At 40.1% G+C, this 17949-nt stretch overlaps 1 protein-coding gene and 1 non-coding gene across 2 annotated transcripts in view; one reads left to right on the top strand and one right to left on the bottom strand.

The window, feature by feature from the left end:
- The window catches only part of ARHGAP35 (Rho GTPase activating protein 35), a 118684-nt gene that overhangs the window by 95506 nt on the left and 5229 nt on the right, over window positions 1-17949 (bottom strand). The gene's annotated exons all lie outside the window — the stretch shown is intronic.
- On the top strand, window positions 2047-2119 carry TRNAE-CUC (transfer RNA glutamic acid (anticodon CUC)). Its single transcript has one exon. It is a non-coding gene; the product is annotated as a tRNA-Glu (tRNA).

The raw sequence follows: 17949 nt of genomic DNA, 5'->3' as shown, positions 1-17949 counted from the left end.
TCTCCTGAGGGCCATCTTGGGGGCAGGTGAAAAATAAAAGGCCAGTCAGAGCAGGAGGGGTATACCAGTGTGAAGTTTTCTCCCGGCACAGTACGTGGGGAAGGGGAAGGAACAGAAGATGCCCTAGAACTGGCTTTACAAACACACACACACACACACACACACACACACACACACACACACACAGAGACACCACCAGTTTTCTCATCTCTTTTATACCAGCAAATAATCACTAGCCAGGCACAGCACTAAACAATATGCATGTGGTTTCATTTCATTTTTCACAATAATTCAACACAGCAGGCACTATGACAACCCTTATTTTACAGATGAGAAAACAGGCTCAGAAAGGTGAAGTGACTCATTCTAGATCACCCAGCTTCGTGTGACCCTTGCTGCCTGCTTCTGAAGCCCGCACACCTGGCTTAACCCCAACGCTGCACTGCTGCAAAGACAGGATGGACAAAAACAGCTGTGCAGCTTGAGCTTTCTCAAGAAAAATCAAAGCTACAAGTGCTAGAATCCACTTGTTCTATTAGCAGAGCTTTCCACTGTGAGGAGGGGTAGGCTCTTCTTTACCCAGAGGTAAACTTTAATAATATACTCCCCACAATGATGTGTAAGTACTTTACGCAGCTCAAAGTCCTAGTATATACCTTGCCTTACAACTTGTGAAATCCACCTGGGAAGGATAGGTATCCCCTTCATTCCCTAAATAAGAACACTGAGACCTAAAGATTACATGCCTCATCCATGGTCAGAAGGATTCAAAATGCTGTCTCCTCAAGGGGAACAGTGATGTCACCCAAGACTCACAAGAGAAACAGGATGTCTGCCATAGTCTGAAACACAAAGACCATTTCCAAAGTGACACTTAATGGAAAATGGTTGTCTTTAAACGTCAGTATAATCTGCAATTGAGAATCAATATAAGCTTTAGTGGTCTCAACATTAAATTGTGAGAAAACACGAACTTGCACCTTTCTTTATTTCTCAAACCACGGAAGGGACAAGGCAAGGTAAGTTTTTGCCCTTAACTTCGTTTTCTTCCTCACCCCATTGCAAAAATGCATTTCTACTCACACAGAAAGTACACCTGAAAAATCACCAAAGAAGAAATTATGTGACTTCACTATTCTGGAAACACTCTTTCAAAGTTCTGGAAACACTCTTTCAAAGTTCCAGAAAAACTATTTCTTTCATACTGATCAGATGACAATGTTCATATAAATCCTGTGAGGGCTGGCCCCTCATAAGGACAATCATAAAATTAAATACTATGGGAAGAAAATCAGTCTCAATTTTATTTTTAGTATTTTATTTATTTGACAGAGCAGAGAGCACAAGCAGGGGGAGCTGCAGGCAGAGGGAGAGGGAGAAGCAGATTCCACCACTGTGAAGAGAGCCTAACATAGGGCTCAACCCCAGGACCCGAGGACCATGACCTGAGCCGAAGGCAGACACCTAACTGACTGAGCCACCCAGGTGCCCCTAAAGGAATTAAAATGCCTATACTAAACATCAGTGAGTAGGTGAAAATCCAATCTCAAGAACTTTTATCTTTTATCTCAATCTCAAGAACTCACAAAACAGAAGAGTAAAATGTGACGCAGCGCACAGTGGGAAAAGACCTCTCCCTGACTTCTCTTTCACTAAAAGTGAAAAACACCAGGATACAGTGTAAACAGAGTCAAGTCCATTTAGAATTTCAAAGGAAAAATGATAATAACTCAAAGAATGAATCAGAAGTGACATTTTATTCATAAATCAAAGCTGCCTTAGAAATTTCACATCACTGTTTCACTCTCAAAATCTCTAACCTCAAGGTAAGAATCTCATTTCAGCAGGTCATTTTTGACAAATTCGCCAAATCTAAAGGAAGCCTGACTTTGTCCATGAGCTTCTGAGCTGTGTGGAAATAACTTTCCTTGAAACCCACGGGCAACGGATTGCATCCTAATTGCATCATTTGCTCTTTGTTTTGAAGGTGCTGGGGACAAATCTGAAGGGCAAGGGAGTTGTATCCAAAAACACTCATCCTGGCAGGCCTGTCTGGTTCAGTTGGTAGAGCATGAGACTCTCGATCTTGGGGTCGTGAGTTCAAGCCCCACGTTGGGCTTACTTTAAAAAAAAAAAAAAAGGAAAAAGAAAAATTCAAAAAAAAATTTTTTAATTAAAAAAAAAATCCTCAGCCTAATAATTAAAAGTGGAAGCATATGGAAAACAACTGCATCCTGACTTTATGATTAAAAAAAGCCCAAATCAGTAGATAACTTTGGTTTTTCCCAACATGCAGTCTCCACCAATGTGAAATTGTATGTAAGAATTTAATAGCCAATCTGAAATATTTTTAAAAACTAGGAAGAACTCAGTGGAAAGGCAGAAACAAACCCAATACAGAAACACTTCAAAAATATTTGTAAGTAAATATGCTCTCTTCATACATTCTCAGTTGGTGAAGACAGTATTACAAATCTATATCCCAATCCTGCTGAAGGGATTCACTTACAATGGAAGGAATTAAGTCCCTGAATCCACCTAAACCCCGGGATCACACTCCTCTACTGGTGCAAAAAGCTTCCACCCAATCTCCCTACGCTAACTTGCTTACAATATGCTATGGAAACCTCGCTGGGGATTGGATAATGTAAAAATGCCGGCAGTAACCTTGTCACACATTTTAAATATTTTTAATCTGTTTCAATTATAGGTCAAAGGTAGGGTGGGGGCAGTACTCATAATAAATAAGAGAAAAGCACTTCATAATCTTCAAAGTGCTTTCTCATTTAATCCTCACAGCAATTCCAAGCAGAGACTGGTGCCCACTGTCCAGATCACAGAATTTTCATGCTGGTGAAGGGACTAACATCCCACCCAATACATTGCACTAGAATAGAAGTAGGGGTTCTTGTCCAGTTGTATTGTATTCTCGGGACCCAGAAGAGTACCTGGTACGTGGTAAATGCTCATCAACACCTCTATCACATGTTCAAAAAGTCCAATCTGGGGGCGCCTGGCTGGCTCAGTTGGTGGAAGTGTGTGACTCTTAATCTCAGGGTTTTGAGTTAGAGCCCCACGTTGGGTAGAGAGATTACTTAAAAATAAAATCTTAAAAAAAAAAAAAAAAAAAAGTCCAATCCACTTTGGAGAGAAGATAACCCCAGTCCAAAAGTACTATAGCACAGCCAGGGCCATAATGCTAGTCACCTCTTCCCCACACTCCTATTTCTACGTAGGGGTGGGTTCTTCCCCCTAACCAGCCTAACCAGGCTGTCACTGAGGTTATAAAAGGGTTCCCCAAAATCTCTCTCAGGAACTCAGAACTCACACCGGCATCTCATCATTTTTTATGTTTTCAATAAATTTAACCTATACCATTTTCCTCCTGTAAGCAGGCACTGAGTTCCTTCTTATGCATCAGTCTTCACTTTTGTTCCACAACCCTTCATTATGTATAATAATATGCCCCTATAGTACGCATACAGGCAGTGCTTACTCTGTACAAAGGACAGTGCCCATGGAAGATAAAGATAAAGGAGCGTCAGTGCTCTAAGGGACTTCCAGGTTGATGATAATTAAGATAGGCAGTATCAGGAAGGAGACCTGGACCTGCAAATTATGGGAGAAAGACAGCCTCAGCAGAGGGACCGACTTGAGCTGACAGAACCTGAATGTGTGTGTTCAGGAGAAAGCAAGTGGTGCATCTGACTGGAAAACGTGGTACAGGATGAGGAAGCCAAGTGATGATCTAGAATCAACCTGTGGAAAGAACTAACTTGAGGACAAGAAACTGCCATGTCATTCCACAAGCAGTTTCTCACTCCCTCCTGACACCTCTGTTTCCTACTGGTCCCACGTGTCCTCTTTGCCAAAGGGGGGGGAAAGCACACAAAAGACTTGGAGTATTCACTCTATATCCTTATTATGTTCTTTTTATTTGGAAAAGTTTTCTCGGCATTATCTTATTATGATGGACAATTTCAGGATCAAGGGTACCAACTGTGGCTCTACACCTACCCAATGGGTCAATTAACCAAGTAATCTTTTACCAGTTAGGATCCCTTTGACAATCTGATGAAAATTTGGACCCTTTCCCTCAGAAAAATGCACTTATGCAAAAAATTCAGGAACCCCAAATTAAGAATCTTTGTGCTAGCAAAAAGTATAGCACAGGCAAAAAAACAAAGACTCAGTTACTATTTCTACTACTAATTAGGAGTACCCAATTTTCCCATTCACTAAGTAGAATTCTCTTTCTTCTGAGTGACACAGTCAGTGAATAAATAAAATGAGGGAATTTCTCCAAGATTTATAGTCTTTGCCCACTAGTAACAATACAACTGCCATCTATTGGGCCCTACTGTGTAACAGGCCCTCTGCAAAGCAATGGACATGTAGTATATAATGTGAAAGTCCTATAGGCACCAAATAGTTATATTCCTGTTTACACACAAGGAAACCGAAGCTCAGAGGGGTCAACCCTGACCTGACCCAAGGCAACCTAGCTGGAAAATGGCGCAGCCGGGTTTGGAACTCTGGCATTTTGACTTTCAAAGCCCAGCTATACCTACTCCCAGCAGAGGTGACCTTGTCACCATATTGATTAGTGGGACAGATCCAAAGATACTGCCATCTCCTAGTTAGTAAATAGTGAAGTCCAAGGGTCCAGTCCAGAATTACACACCCTCTGGGTGCCCAAAAAATACTTGCTAAGTGACTAGGAAAAAGAGAACCCTATACTCTTGACCAGAGTGGGGTGAATGGTGCCAACAGTCTTGAAAAGAGTTCCATGTGAACACATGTGTCACAGCTTGGGCTTCATTGCTTCCAAATGGACCTCTCCAGCTTGGCAGTGGCCCTAAGCACTAATCTGTTACACCCCCACATGCAAAGTTTTGCAACACTCCAATGAGGTAATGAGATAAGTAAACAGTAAAATTTCACTAAAATATAAAGTTCAAATAAATAATCTTTTTCCTGTGTTTCTACCCTGTACATCCTCTAAGACTACAGCCATGATACAACACGATAGTTGTTCCCATAAGACTACTAACTACCATTTCTGAGTACTTACAGTGTGTATCACCAAAAACCTATTTATTTACGGCCAGGACCTAGTCATCCTCATCTTTATGTGACCACTGCTCAGCTACTTGGACCTAGCAAAGCAGTGATTACTATTTTAAATATGAAGATTTTTTTGTTAAATAATAAGAGAACAAATGAAAGCTTAAGAGCCACAATACCAAGCTTCCCCCAAGACAGAATTACACAATTCTCCCTTAGATATTCAACAGTACAATTACTTGCAACAAGGACTCCTCCAAGTAAGTATCACAGAAAAACAACATGCAGTGCCCAATCTAAAACGGTGAAATAAAAGGAAGACAAAATGAGGCCATGGGTCTCAGTGTTACTCTAAATCAGTGGTTCTAATCTTTTTTGGGTCATGGATTCCTTTGACAATTTAATGAAAGCTACAGATCCTTTCCCCACAAAAAATAAACAGAACCAACATGCACCACATACTCTTGAGAGCGTCATGGACACTCCCTCAACCCAATCCCTTAAGGATCACAGACCCTCAGTTTATAGCCTTTGCTTAGAATCCGCATTTCTAGCCGCATCTAACTAGAGGCAATACAAATTCACCAACCATTTTGGTTTTTTAGAGGTCATACTGACATGAAGGGAAATTGTAGAGGTGACGGCTTTGCCACTTCCAACATCTTACCACCCACCATAAGGGCCTCTACTCCTCTTGTAACCTGAGTCTTGTTATTCAGCCACAGTAACAAACCGTGGGGTGAGGATGTTCTATTTCTCCCAACGAGAATGTAAGAAATTCAAAAGCAGGGACCATATTTGATAGTATTATGTATTCCACCTAGGGTTTGTACACATTCTAGGTAATTAATCGTTGATTGATTTACTAAAGAACAGATTTAAAACAACCTACACATTATCTCTTAGGATAAAATGAGATAAATTCACATAGTACAGGAAAAGATATGCTATATAACTAGCAGATTTTTAAATAATTACCTAAATTAGACCCCTGGAGCTTGATATACAAGAAATACAAGAATAAGTCTGTAAAAAAAATGTGTTTTCTCATCTCTGTAGTCTTCTTTACGCAGGGGTTTGGCCATCTATGGCTTATATGCCGGTTTACAGCAAACTACAGCCACCATTCCTTTAAAAGCATAAGCAAAACTGCCAGTGGAGCCTGAGAAGATGTGAGGAGTCCTGCTTCTTGTGGAGCTATATTTTTTTAAAGATTTTTTTTTAAAGTAATCTTTATACCCAGCATGGGGCTCAAACTCATAACCCTGAGATCAAGAGTCTCATACTGCCCTGACTGAGCTGGCCAGGCGCCCCTCCTACGGAGCTATTTATTTAGGAAACATCTCCTGAGCATCAAGGATGCTTAGATTCCTGGGTTATATGCCTTTGGGGGGGGGGGTGGGCAGAGAATCTTAAGCAGGCTCCACGCCCAGCATGGAATCCAACATGGGGCTCAAGACCCTGGGCCGAAATCAAGAGTCGGACACTTAACTGAATGAGCCACCCAGGGGCCCCGTGGGTTATATGCTTAGAGATAAAATAATGAAAAGCACAGCCTCTACTTTCAAGGTGCTTAAGATATAGTTGGAGAAAGAGAAAAGAAAACAGGCAGTTCGATCACAGAGTAGTAAGTACCACATCAGTGGCAAACTCAGACAAGGCCTGACCACTGAGGGCCAGTCAGGGAAGGCTTTCTGAGAGGAATAAAATCTAAGCCAGATCTAAAGAATTAAAAGAAATCAGTTAAGTTTTTGTTTGTTTGGTTTGGTTGGGGATGGGGGTAGCAGAACACCCTAGATAAAAGGAAACAGTATATGAAAAGGGCCCAGAAGCATGGATCCCTGGGAGAGCTACAGTCACTCAACATGGCTGGAACACTGAATTTAAGGAAGAAAGTGGACAGAGACAGGGAGAGCTCCTGGAGGGCCCTTATATAAACAAATTTATGTATGCTTCCCCCTTCCTAAAGTCACAGCCCTCAAATGCTCTTGCTCTTCTTGGCTTAAAAAAACAAACCTACACACACACACAAAACAAAACAACAACTTATTTTGGAATGACTTTAGATTTACAGAAAAGTTGCAGATTATTACAGAGTTCCTATATCCCATTCACCAGCTGCCCCGAATATTAACATAACCAAGGTACGTGTGTCAAAACAAAGAAATTATCTTTGGCACAAAAACTAAACCATAGACTTTATTGGTATTTTACCAGTTTTTCCATCAATTCTCTTTTCTTCTTTTCCAGGATCCAATCCAAGATTCCCACATTCCACTTAATTCAAAGACTTAAAAATTCCTTCCTTTACCTCCAAGCACCACAGATTTATCATTTATCATCCCTCTCTCCCATCTCTGCTCCTCATCCCCCAAGATCACCAGCCCACGCTGAAGGTAAAACCCATCATTTCAGAACAGAATGGAAGTTACCAATTCAGATGATCTAAAATAGGGAAAACTGTTAGGGATTAAAGGAAATTTAACAAAAAATAAAATCAATGACATCTTTACATTGGAAAGATGCATGCACACTTACACACACACACACACACACCATTAACAAAAAGAACTTGGCTTAAGGTGCTGCTTCCACTACGGAAAAAAAAATTCAAGCAAACCCATTTCTGCTTCCTCAAACTTGCCAGAAAGTAATAAATCCCTTTAATTTCTTTTCTCCAATACCCCAACCACCCCAAGGAATCAAGCCAAAATCCCCTGAACGCCCAATCATCCTCAAAACAAAATGCTGGCAAAATCAACTAGGCTATGGAAGAGGAAAGGAGGATGATTCATCCTCTTTCCTAGATTTTCACTAAGAACTCTAAGCATTAGGACAGAATTCCATTATGTCACAACAGTCTTTATAAAGGCACTTGACCAAAATTAGTCATACTTGTTTCTGTTACATTTATGACCTGCGTTCTAAGCCTCCATCTCCTAAAATTCCCAAACCTGCAACACCCTTGATTAATGTTCATTTCTAGAGGGGCGCTAGCTGGCTCAGTCACAAGAGCATGTGACTCTTGCTCTCGGGGTCATGAGCTTGAGCCTCACGCTGGGTGCAGTGATTACTAAAATAAATAAATGAACTTAAAAAAAAAAAGTTGATTTCTAGAATGGAAGACGAATCCTGTGCAGAAATCACTGCAATATCAATGAAAACTGGCAATTTTTCTCTACAATTAAAACACAATTGTTAACAATGGTTATCCCTGGAAGGTAGAATGTAAGGAACATTTGAACTTTCCTTATTATTTCAGCCATTGAGGGCTACCTGTCAAACATCCAAATACATCGAGGAGCATGGTCCTATGCCAGAGTTAGGAGAAACAAGAAAAAGAAAAACAAACTCTATCTTGTAGAGCATATAGTCTAGATCTGTACTCCCCAATACTGTGGCTATCTAAAGTTTCATCAAAATTAAATAGTATTTAGGGGCACCTGGGTGACTCAGTCAGTTAAGCATCTACCTTCAGCTCAGGTCATGCATGATCCCAGGGTCCTGGGCTGGAGCCCCTCTCAGGCTCCCTGCTCAGCAGTCTACTTCTCCCTCTGCCCCTTTCCCTGACTTGTGCATGCACACACCCACACCCACACCCAAACGCACACTCTCTCAAATAAAATCTTTTTAAAAAATTAAGTAATATATAAAATTCAGTTTCTCGGGGCCCTTGGGTGGCTCAGTCGGTTAAGCGTCTGCCTTCAGCTCAGGTCATGATCTCAGGGTCCTGGGATGGAACCCTGTGTGGGGCTCTCTGCTCAGCAAGGAGTCTGCTTCTCCCTCTCCCTCCCACTCTGCCTACTTGTGCTCTGTATCTGTCAAATAAATAATAAAATCCTTTAAAAAAAAATTCAGTTTCCAGTCCCACTAGCTACATTTCAAGTAGAAACAAAAAGAACGGTGCAGAAATTCTATTAGACAGGGCTGATCTACAAAGAAGCCTTAATGCTATTTCAGACCTAGGAAATAGAGAGGGAGGGTCTGGGGAAGGTTTCTGGAAAAATAGATAGATAGATAGATAGATAGATAGATAGATAGATAGATAGATAGATAGGTAGATAGATAGATAGATTTGAAATGGGTATTCAAGTGAGCATTCCGGGCTGGCTGGTGACAGACAGCACATGACACTGGCCCTTCCCTGAATCATGCAATACCAAAATTTCCAAGGCAATTCCCCAAAACCCAAAAGCAAAATACTTCAAGGAGGCATTATAAAAACGAATTCGGTGATAGGCTTTGATTTATATTTTGCTGAGATAAACTTAGATGAAAATATCCTACAATAAGAAAACCAGAAGATGAAGTCCAATTAGGACCTCACTAAAAAGAAGGAGGGAAAACAGAACTGGAATTCACTGCCAGATCATTCTGGAAATCTTTAACAGGTAAGCTAAACTAAGGATCAAGGGGACAAACCAAAGAATGCACTATGCTCATCCAAATACCTTTCCCTGGGAGAAACATTTCCCAATAATTGAGGTCAATATGTGAATCGAAGGTGATTAACTCCACAGAGAGAGAGAAAGCAACACACAAAACCAGCCCAGTAGAGAGCTGTATAACAATTTGGTCCTTTGCCGGTGGGAGGGAGGAGGTGTAACCCTCTGGTCTCTGAATCTGACTCACTACCTGGCATGTGCTGCCTCAGTTTCCTCATCCATAAAAATGGATACGAGGAGAGTACCCATTTCTGAGGGCCATTATACAGATTCCTTGAGTTACTACATGTAAAGTGCATAAAACAATGCCTGGTGTATGGAAAGGACTAAGGAAGCATTGACTTATTATTGCAGGAGTCTCTGAGGACTCACTTGGTGGAAAGGAAAAGGATTTCCCTAGGGGTGAGCTCACAGGGAAGTGGGATGTTGTGCTGACTGTCATGTGAGGAGGAGGGGCGGTCTGAAAAGTCCAATCCGTTCCAGGTTGAGCAAGCTTTGTAGACACCTTCCAACCATGTCCTTCCAACCAACAGTCCTATGGGCCATTAAAATGCCCAAAGCCATGGGGGCCAGCTGCTAGAACTTCAGCAAGCTGTAGGATTTAGCTGTGGACCCCTGATAGACTGCCTTGGTATATCAATGTTCAATTTTTTCCAAAAATCCCTCTGGTCTGCACAGCTAGAATATTCTATCCTTCATTCAGGCATTAATAGGCACCCATGACAAGTCAGGCACTTTACAAGGCTACAGAAAAGCACTAAAGGTCTCTAAGCAAGGGAATGCAACAGTCGGGTTTTTGTTTAGCGACTAGTTAAGAGAATAAACAAGAGAGGAAAGGATGCAGAGGACACCTTGAAAGAGATTTCTGCAATCAAGCACAATACCTAACCTCTTGGATTTCCCAATGGACGAAGTACTGTGGATTTCACTTAACTGGCTCCCAATGAATACTTAGCTTCCCATTTGAGAATAACAATCCCTATCTATTTAGCACTTACTATATGCCAAACATTTCATTCATTACCTCAGTTTCTCACAACAACCCAGTGAAGCAGATACTAGTATCTCTATTTTACACGTAAGAAAACTCAGGGAAGGCTCAGGAAAGTCAAACAGCTTGTTTAAGGTGACAGAATAATAGAGGAGTGGGATATAAATACATGTCTGTCTAAACACCTACCCACACATTATTGGTGCTGGCCTGTGGCAAAGTTTTCCCTAGTCTACGTAAAAATGAGATCTAGAAACATATACCTAACAAATGTCTATATATGGTTGCCAACTTCCTTGAGAAGGGCTACCTTTTATTTTGATAATGGATCCTATTTTTTATAAAAGAATAGCAAGGAGAATTTCTCATTCTTTTTTTTTTTTTTTAAATGCCCTCCTTGGCAAAACTACAAATTGGTAAATTTGTATGTGTTTTCCCACTACCATATTCATGGTCTATAAAAGCCAAGTCCAGGAACCACTACACCAATAATGACATTTACATAGCATTTACCATGACCCAGGCATTATTTTAAGCTTCTTAAATATACCACCTGTTTTAATTGCAATGACTCTGGGAGTAGACACTACTATATTCCCCTTTTTATAGAAGAGGTGCCTGAGGCACTAAAGTTTAAGTGTCTTGTCTAAGAGCGCAGAGCTGGGAAGAGGTAGTAGGACTGGGACTCGAAGGGAGGCCCATGTGCCTTGGTGAGAGTACCTGAGGCCTCAGTCCTAACACTGTGAAAGCAAACAGACCTCAACCACTGCTATTTGGCCTATGACCTGTAACATTTAGATGTGTGAGACACTTACTGATAAGACCCTAAAACTGACTGCTACCTGGGGGCAAGTTACAAGATAACACATCAATAGCCTTTGTAGAGCTCTAATATGCGGGTTACCTAAACACTTCAATTAACCAAACTGTTCTCTTTCATTCTCCCAGAAAATTGAAAGGCCCTCCAACCTTACGGGGCTTCCACATTCATTCTTGGCATTTGGTTCTCAAAAAAAATTTAGAATTACAACACAAAAGGCAGAATGGGTATTGAGTCTCATGTTATGGACAAGAATTTAAGTTAAAATGAATGACTTGCCCAAGGTAACAAAGTTGGTAAGAAGCAAAATGAAAACTGATGGCAGAAAGGATTCTTTACAGGGCTTGAGGAATCAAGAATCAAAGACTGCAGAGACTTTTTTTTTCCTGGTTTCTCTCTAAAATGCATTACCTTTAACTCAACAAACACTGTGTCCCTACTGACATGTTCTAGGATAAATGTGGTGGGTTCACAGAATAAATAGGAGAACAAAACAAAAAAATCCTGTGGCACTTCGAAAGGTATTTTGCAATCTCTTCCCGATGTCTGAATGTAAATCCCCTCATATTTCAATTGAGCATCAGGTCTTCTGGTATTCTCCCTCATGAAAGAACGACCAGTACATAAATGAGTGTGTGTGTGTGCGTGTGTGTATGTGTGTGTGTGCGCGCGCGTGCGCCATGCGAACGTTAATTAACAATAAAAACAAACAAGGTAAAATTTTAAATCTCCAAATTATTCCTTATTCAAGATAAAACATGAACTTGGACAATGTTGCTATAAAGTTCTTTCTCAGGGCGCCTAGGTGGCTCAGTCAGTTAAGTGTCTGCCTTTGGCTCAGGTCATGATCCCAGCCTAGGACTAAGCCCTTCGTAGGGCTCCCTGCTTCTCCCTCCCCCTCTGCCTCTTCCCCTGCTCGTATGTGCATGTGCACATGCTCTCTCTCTCTCAAATAATTTTTTTTTAAAGTTCTTTCTCATAATAAGATGAGATCTATCTTCCAAATCAACGTCTTCTTGTGTTGAAATGTTTGGTCACACCTAATTCTTTAAAATAAGATCAGGAAGAAAAAAAAACCCAGGCCACTGGCCTTCTAAATTTTTTACTTTCTGGTACCGAAAAAGGGTGCTCCTTGTGTTACCTGTAAGGGAAGAACTGCTTTTATTTTGATAGACGGCATATAAACTCTCTGAGGGATGAGGAGGCACATTCTGTACAACTAGTAGTCTCAACAGTGTAGACACCCAAATATTGGTTGAATGGAGAGGAAAAAGGAAAAATAAAACTTGTCTCCCTGGATCTCTATCCTCTGGAGCTACAAAGTACAGGTTTGTTCCCTTCTATGCTTAATAGCCCTAAATTATTTACATCTTAAAAGAATTTTCGTTCATAAAAGGGAAGATACAACTAATGGCATATCCATTCTTGATTTTGACAAAGAAGCAGACAAAGTAATATACTAATGGATGCTCTGTCTTAAAAAAAGCATGCGGGGGGCACCTTGCTAGGAGAGAACTGAGGGGTCAGCTATGCTATGGACCACAAAGACTTTAGTTCTCATTGCTGGGGTGCACTCAATGCTATAAAGTGTAAAAGCACACTGCAGGGATCAGGATAGGGCCAAGGCTCTGAACCACGCTGCCTCAGGAACCCACTAGCTGCGTGACCGTGGGTAAGTCCCCTCTGGAAGCCTCAGTTCCCCAGCTACAAAATGAAATACTACCTATCTCAGAGGATTATTGCGAAGATACAGGGAACACTCAGCAGTTTCCTGGTACACGAGAAGTATATCGTTGCTATTAATTGGTAATGCCGCTAATAATTAATTCAATTATTGTTCTAAGAAAGGGTGACTGCCTTAACCTTCAAAGGTACTAGAGTCCAACAGATCTCACTATGACTAATTTCTTGCTTTTAGCTCAAATTTTCCTTCATGTGTTTACAATAAACACCAAATATAATACAACCATACAGCCAAAAAACAAAACAAAACAAAACAAAACCCTTTTGTTAAAAAAATAGTAAAATCGTTGTGGAAAGCTCAAGAAAAAAAATTTTCAATCAAAATTCTACGACACAGAGATAAATACAAACAGCACTTTGGCATGTTTCTTTTACTTTTTCCCATATCTATTTATTTATTTATTTATTTTTAAGATTTTATTTATTTATTTGACACAAACAGAGACAGCCAGCAAGACAGGGAACACACGCAAGGGGAGTGGGAGAGGAAGAAGCAGGCTCCCAGCAGAGGAGCCTGATGTGGGGCTCGATCCCAGGACTCCGGGATCACACCCTGAGCCGAAGGCAGATGCTTAAGGACTGTACCACCCAGGCGCCCCCCCCCATATATATTTTAAAATAACTGGAATCATGCTGTTTATAGTTCTATATCCTGCTTTCTTCTCATACTTAATTTCATTTTGTGTGTACTTTCCCATGTCAAGAATTCTCCAAAAAAACATCCTTTTTAAATGACTCCATACGTTTCCATAAAGCAACCATTCCCCTAAGATTAAAACATTTAGATTGTTTATTTTTTATATACATCACTATAGTTAACATCTTTGTATACAATCTTGGTCCTCTTCTTTATTTCTTGTTCCACATAGATTCCTATAAGCTGACAACGGATTTTATGTCTTTTAAAATATTGCTAGGGCACCTGGGTGTCTCAGTCGGTTAGGAGTCTGTCTTCAGCTCAGGTCATGATCCCAGGGTCTTGGGATCAAGCCCCACATATGGCTCCCTGCTTAGCAGGGAGCATGCTTCTCCCTCTGCTGCTCCCCCTGCTTGTGCTCTCCACCCCCTCTGTCAAATTAATTAATTAATTAATTAAAATCTTTAAAAAATAAACACAAAATAAAACATTGCCAAAATGCTTTCCAGAAAGTTCACACCAAGTTTTTGTGCCTGACAGTCCTGATCATACCACCAGCAGTGATCACTACCTATTTCCTTCTAATTTCCAGCAAACGGAGACCCAAAAACTCTGGAATTACAACACAAATAGGGAAGATCTGTTATTAAAAGAATGCTTTCATCACTTGTGGTAATTTGTACCAGGTCACTATTATCCCATTTTTTATCAAACATGTGACCTTGAACAAACTTGGAAAAGTTACAAATATCATTCTCTATAATTCACATTCCTACAGCAAAATCAGGAGTTAAATGCCTCACACATGGAGACATTCAAATAATTTTCAACTTATTAAGAAGTGTGTGGAAAAGGAAATGATACCCCATCATATGAAAAAGAGGTCTGGACAGTACGTAGAAAATTCAGAAATATACACTTTCAGATTTATGTACTTTTCTCCATTTAAGTTGTACCTTAATTTTTTTTAATAAAAAAAATTTAAAGAGGAAATGTATGGAAGAAAATATATGTATGCCTTGTATTCACACAGAACATGAAATCACAACTATTTTAGCTAATGCAGCCATTCTTAAGCCTGTATGGCTGTTGGCTAGTGCTGGGCATATGCCAACAGCAGAGACTCACTGCCTAAGCACTGAGAGGCCTTTTTCCCTTTTTCCTCATTTACTAAAGGTTTTATCTGCATTCCTCTAGTGACTGACCAATCAGAGGAAAAAATCTCTGAGAAGTCAGCAGCATTCAAAAAGAATTCAATTATTTCAGGCCATTAGAAATGATATCACAAAAGCAGCAACCACCAGCCTTCCACCTACAAACAACATTTTTGGAAAATAGAGACCTAGTGATACTTTTATCACCAAGCATTTAAAGTACACTACTCCCAGTGCAATAATTCCCTTGAAGTGATAAAGCCACTCTAGTTAAAGATGCAGATTTCGAGAATCTAATAATCTAGTATTCACACAGTACTGGCTTTCATTTGTACACAATCAATTTGTTACTGAACAAAGAATCCTTTTTAATTGCCCATGGCAATTAATGGTAATCATTTTCTTTTGTCTTATTCCTAAGTAGTGCAGGCCACAATAGATGAAGCCATGATTTTGACCTTTCTTTTAAATGGAGATGGGGAGAAGCACAATGCAACTTTTAAAAAAAATTTTTTACACTTCAGGAGGCTGTTAGCTATAGCTGGCCAGCACACTTTCACCCCAACATTATTTTTGTTTTGTGTTGTTTTTTCCCCCCAATATTACTTAATAACTTTCTGATTCATGAAAAAAGCATTGTAGTGAGTTTCAAACAAATAGGTCAAGAGGCTAGGTGTAGTTTTGTCTATACATTTCCAGTTGCCTAGAGAATTTTCTCAGTTGAAATTTGTCAGTTAGGAGCCACGCAGAAACTTTTCTACTTACCAAAGAAAATAGACTTAAGGAGTCATCACATGACCAAATATGTCTATCTTACTATCTCATTTCTTTTGGACAACTTTATATACACACATACACGTGTGTATGTGGAATATATATACATATGTACATACAAACACACACACACACACACACACACACACACACACACACACACACACACATACAGAGTATACCTGGGTTTGAATCCAGGTCAGAAATCATATGCTCAACTCTTTCAACATGCTGGCTAGACAAGCAGGTATTTGAGGCTATATATTCTTTTTCAAAATAGTGTGCCACAGAACCAACTCTGTCTTCAGTAGTCTCTGAATATGGAAGCCTTTAAGACTATTAATACGGGGCTGCCTCTCTAGAACGCAAGAAATTCATCAGAATAGTCTATTCAACATTTACTTCCTTCAACCTACCCTTTATTACATATAGCTAATCGTTCACAACTGACTATAAATTTCTTAAGGGGATGAACTATAGCTTATTCTTATATCCCAGAGAAACAAGGCAGACTAATAAAATAAACAGAGATCTTGGAATCAGACAGACATAGATTCATAACACAGCTCTCAACCTCTCAGCTGTGTAACCCTGGTCAGGACACTTATGATATTATGTATATTTGAGGATTAAATGCTGACCAGGAGGGCATGCCCTCTGAGAGTTTAAAGCCTAAAAATGGCCATTATAGTTGGTGCACATCTCTCCAACCACCTACCCCCCAAAAGAGAAAAACAAAAAGGCTCTGGCACCTGTTTGGATTCGATCAACATATATGTAGTGGGGGGCCTACTATGTTCAAGGTATTTTGCTAGGTGTGACGGGAAACAAAAGATACATGAGAGTCCCCACCCTCAAGGAGTTTATTATCTGGAGAGAGGATACAATCAAGTATTATTAGCTACAAAATAAGGCAGAATGGGAACCAATTGGTATAATCCCTTCATTTTTCAAATGAAGAAATTGTAGCCAAGAGAAGTGAAAATGATTCGGCCAAAGTCATAAAGCCAGTAAGCAGCAGAGCTGGGGCTAGGGCCTGAGTTTCTTCATTATCAATTCAACATTCTTTACACCATAGGAAGCTGCCTCTCAATTGCTCAAATTTGATTTCCAAGTGCAAATATTACCATAGTGACCAGCAAAAGGACATTTTCCAAATAAGAATGCCAGAGACACTAGGGGAGCAAAAAACGTATGAAATACCACAGATGCATAATGCAACAGTCACAACTGCCCCAAATTTCATAAAATGAAAATGCTCATTTCAATAAAGGGAGATGAAGGAGATAGGCAAGTCTGGCTATTTTCAACTAAAGTAAATATTACTTTCCTGTTGATGATGGTTCATGGCTAAGAGTACCTGGTTCTCTGCTAATATATCAACTTAATGGTGCTTCTTAGCACCACAGAAGCAAATAAATGAAAATTAGACTGACAGATGACAAAAGTTATTTTCAAGAATTCTTCATAGATAAAACCTCATTAAAGCATTGTATCAAAAATTAAATAGAAATAAACTTTCGGGAAGATGAACATGAATGATTTGTTTGCATTTCTTAATACCAGCAATTCAAGTGCTATTCAGACACTGCTATTTGAAAGCCTAGGTCAACAATGACTCAGCTTGAAAGATTCCATATTGCTTTTAAAAGAAGTGTATGGTTTTAGTTATGTAGTGAATACAATCTGGATGCCCCTTTCCCCCAAAATTATAAACTAATTTTCACATGAATGGTTGAAAAAGAGACAGTGTTTATGTTTGAAGAATATACAACAAAGGCAATCCGGTTCATTTTACTGCATCCCCCAGAGAAAAGAGCCCTTACCCCCAATTCTGGGCTACAGGATTTGATGCGGGGGCAGGGGGGGGCGGTTTGAAGGGGAGATGGAGGGGTTAAGAGTAGCACCAGGAGTCCAGTCCCAGTCTCAGCTCTAACTTGGTATGTGGTCCAGGACAAGAATCTACAACCAGAGCTGGACAGCACACTAGATTTCAGACTAGGAATGTGAAACCCAGAGAGGTGATTTGTTCAAGGTTCCCACTAATTACGTTAAGGTCTAGACCAGAAGGTCTTCTGCCAGTATTTCCAAAACTCCTTCCATTGTGACAGGAAACCTGTTACCATGCCCCATGCAAGTTCATTTCCCCATCTGTAAATCAGGAGGCTAGACTAGGCATGGATTTTCAAGTTGTGTTGCTCTAAATCCAAGGGATTTCTGCTGGTCACCTTCCCTCTTCAAGTAAAGAGTCTCCAAGTTATATATTTCATAGAGTGTGAAAAAGAAATTTTAAACTAGAGAGTCAATAAAATGTCACA

Source organism: Ursus americanus, chromosome 21 (genome assembly GCF_024610735.1).
Source record: "Ursus americanus isolate L20-20 chromosome 21, mUrsAme1.1.p, whole genome shotgun sequence".
In the NCBI taxonomy this organism is placed as follows: Eukaryota; Metazoa; Chordata; class Mammalia; order Carnivora; family Ursidae; genus Ursus; species Ursus americanus.
This window is presented reverse-complemented; position numbering and strand designations above follow the sequence as displayed.